This window comes from Mus pahari, chromosome 16 (genome assembly GCF_900095145.1).
Source record: "Mus pahari chromosome 16, PAHARI_EIJ_v1.1, whole genome shotgun sequence".
Classification (NCBI taxonomy): domain Eukaryota; kingdom Metazoa; phylum Chordata; class Mammalia; order Rodentia; family Muridae; genus Mus; species Mus pahari.
Window position 1 is genome coordinate 3,586,793 of NC_034605.1, and position 3,825 is coordinate 3,590,617.

A 3,825-nucleotide genomic window follows, 5' to 3' on the forward strand; every position below is an offset into this window, starting at 1 on the left:
CTGTCCTGGAATTTATACTGTAGACCAGGCTGGCCTCGAACTCACATAGATCTGTCTGCTTCTGCCTCAAAAGTGCTGAGACCAAAGGTGTGTGCCACCACACCCAGCAAGAAATAAATTTCTTTTCTTTTCTTTTGTCTTCTCTCTCTCTCTCTCTCTCTCTCTCTCTCTCTCTCTCTCTCTCTCTCTCTCAGGAAGAACTGGGGAAAATTATTTTTTAAAGTATTTATTTATTTATTTATTTAATATATGTGAGTACACTATCACTGTCTTCAGACACTCCAGAATTGGATCCCATTACAGATGGTTGTGAGCCACTGTGTGGTTGCTAGGAATTGAACTCAGGACCTCTGGAAGAGCAGTCAGTGCTCTTAACCGCTGAGCCATCTCTTCAGCCCCAAAAATATATTTCTTAAGACTAAAAAGCATATGCTGAAAAGAGAAAGACCGGCCAGCTTGTCTTGGAATTAGAATCTCCTGTTCAAGGCAGGTGTTCTGATGTAAATCTGTCATCCTAGCATAGAGTGATGGCAAGTCCGAGGCCAGTCTGGGCTACACAATGAGTTCAAACCCAAGCTGAGCTATGTAGTGAGATCTGGCATCAGAAACCATTAGGCAGGGGCCAGTAAAGTGGCTCAGTGGGTAAGGGTGCTTGCTGCCAAATCTGATGACCTGAGCTCAATCCTTAGGACCCGTATAGTGGAAGGAAAGAAGCGACTCTTGTAAATTGTCCTCTCGCACCCATGTGTAGATGGTAGTATGCTTCTAACGCAAAAGATAAAATAAAATAAGCAAATAATTAAATGGATAAATGTATTTTTAAGATACCAATAAATAAACACAATTTAAAAATAGCCCTCCAAAACAAAAGAACTTCTGTTTGTTTCAAAAAAAAAAAAAGTTATAAGAAGACAAGCTATGAACTTGAAAACATATAGCTACCAGTAAGGTAATATGTAGAATTCCTCAAAATAATGCAAAAAAAAAAAATTGAAACAACCTATGAAACCCATACCCGACACCATTGTTAGCTTAGACAGGTTATGGCCCTAGGAGAGAACCTGGTACTATTCTGCTAATGACAGTGTTAGACGGACTCCTGATGGCTTGCCATTAGACCCATGGATCAAACCATCTCTCAACACTCGCCAAGAAGCTCTGTCATTTGTGACCAACACAGACACCCACACCTGGCCAAAGAGTAGAGAATCAGAGGGTGCAGGACCCTCATCTCTGAGCAGAAGATATAAATGCACCCCCTCTCCAGAGGCTCAAGGATCGTTACAGAGGAAGAGGCAGAAAGGATGAAGAGCTGGAGGTGATCAATGACTGTTGAGGAGTCAGTGTCTTCTGGACACAGCAGGAAAGCTGAACCTTAGGAGTCACTGCCGATGTGACACCGTGCACAAGGCCTGCTAACCCAAGTCAGACCAAATCCCAGCATGGAGGAGGGGGTTGGGCACACAGCCTAGCCCAGGAGCTATGGGCATTTCTTCGCTGTTGATGGAGGAAGGGCTGGTTTTCTCTAAGAGTGCAGCAGCCCTTGATAAATCATCCACACCGCAGTGAAGACCACTGACCCAAGGATATGTGGGCAACACGAACTGACCTTGATGGGAAGAAAAGGGACACAGAGTTGCGTGGGAAGGAAAGTGGGGTGGATCTGGGAAGAGTTGGGGGAAAGGAGGGTGAATAAGATCGAAATTCTCAAGGAGCTAATTTTAAAAAGCATGGATATACAGGCTTATGTCATTTCATAGAAGATTAAATGTGAATGACTCAAGCAAATGAAAAGACGGGCCAACCTCAGGAATGATCCAGAAAAACAACTTAAAACACGGAGCGACATCATCACTCACCTATCTACCTGGTAAAATTGTCGGCCACTTGCGTTGGCTCCAACTCTCACATTCCGACGCAGGGAGGCGGATCGATTGTCTTGGGCAGCCATACCAAGCAGAAACAGACAAGGTGCCTTCAAAAGCAGGTTTATTGTCTACAGTTCTGGAAGCGGGATATCTAAGATCAAGCTATTACCGGGGTTGGTTTCTGCTGAGGACTTCCTCCTTGGCTTGTGCACATCCAACTTCTTCCTCCTCTTTGTGTGCCTTTCTTTCCATTGTACTTACAAGGACACTGGTCCTGTTAGATTAGGGCCCAAGCTAATGATCTCATCTTAGCTTAAGGGCCACTTTGAAGACTGTCATTCCAAATAAAGTCAAGCAAGACTGGATTCATGTTATGAGGAAAAAGTACAAAGATTGAAAGACATGCATGAGGATCTATTATTTTAGACAGCATGACTGGGAAGGCCTTTCTAATGAGGTGGCATTTGAGCAGTGTACCAGGGAAGGAGGCTTGCAGATACGAGGGGGGTCTGTGAGAGCTCTCCAGGGACGGGGACCCACTTATGCAAAGACAATGTGGTGAAAGCAAGTTGGTGTTCTCAATAAACAGCATGAAGGGCTAAGAATATAGCTCATCTAGAAATGCTCACTTGGAATTGTTTGCCTTGCTTGCACCAAGCTATGGGCTCAGTCGCCAGCATTATGAAAAAGTAGGCTTGGTGGCACATACCAGTAACCCAGAATGCAGAAGGTGGAGGTAGGAGGACCAGGGATTCTAAGGGAGTACTTTGATGTCAGTCTGAGCTACATAGGAACGGCCCTCCCCCACGAAGCAGGAAGTAAGGAAAAGGGCTTCAGAGAGGTGGCTAAGAACAGGGCATCCAATGAACGGCAGGAACTGAGGATTACAGGCACTGGGTGATGGGGAATGTTGGAGAATCTTAAACAGGGAGTGTTAGAATCGTTGTGCATAGAGAGTAAAGTGGACAGAAGGAAGCTTTGAGGACGTCAGGACAGAAAAAAGTGACCCAGGTTAGGGTATGCGGGTGGGATAGTGAAAGGAAAGCTAGTCCAGAATTTTCAGTTATGGATCAGGTGTAGCTTGTAAGGCACGGAGAATCATGGCTGCTCCTGGGCTGTCTCCTTAGGAGATTGAAGACAGCAGTCTCAGACAGGGAGTAGAGACATCTGCTTAGGACACGTGTGATGTATGGTTGGAGTCCCGTGGAGCTCTGTGAGTAGTTAGATGTGAGTTTTCAGAAACTGGTCAGTGTGTAGAGTACCCCAAGCTGTCTTAGTATTGATTTTCCTATCGGTAACTGGCGGAAAAGAAACCGGCACCTGCAAACGAAGAAAGGTTATGAACACACAGTGAACTTTCTTCTGATGTCCAGCATGCAGTGGCTCTGGCTTCAGAAGGCACTGCCCACAACTGGCTGAACCCGAGCCCTCCATCAGGAACCTATGTTATCAAGGGACAGAAAGCAGATGCAACGAACTCTCAGAGATGCACTGGCACTGAACTTCCAGGTTGCTGCCTTTAGTAACCTACATGGGGACACATGGGCTCACTACAGTTTGTCTTTCTTCCCCAGGGCCCTTCTTCCACAAGGTAAACTCTTCCATATTGAACTCGAGTTGGAAGAGGCAAGTTTGGTCTCAAAATGGAGGGCCATGATCCACAGGAACCAGTGCAGCTGAGGAAGCTGTCCATTGGTGTCTGAGCTCCGAGCAGCCGAGGAAGCTGTCCATTGGTGTCTGAGCCCTGAGCAGCCGAGGAAGCTGTCCATTGGTGGTCTGAGCTTTGAAACCACAGATGGTAGCTTAAGAGAACATTTTGAGAAATGGGGCACACTTACAGACTGTGNGGTAATGAGAGATCCCCAAACAAAACGTTCCAGAGGCTTTGGTTTTGTGACCTACTCTTGTGTTGAAGAGGTGGATGCTGCAATGTGTGCTCAGCCACACAAGGTTGATG

General features: G+C 46.0%; 1 pseudogene; it reads left to right on the forward strand.

The window, feature by feature from the left end:
* The first annotated feature begins 3,617 nt into the window (after positions 1–3,617).
* The window catches only part of LOC110334236, a 1,169-nt pseudogene continuing 961 nt past the window's right edge, over positions 3,618–3,825 (forward strand).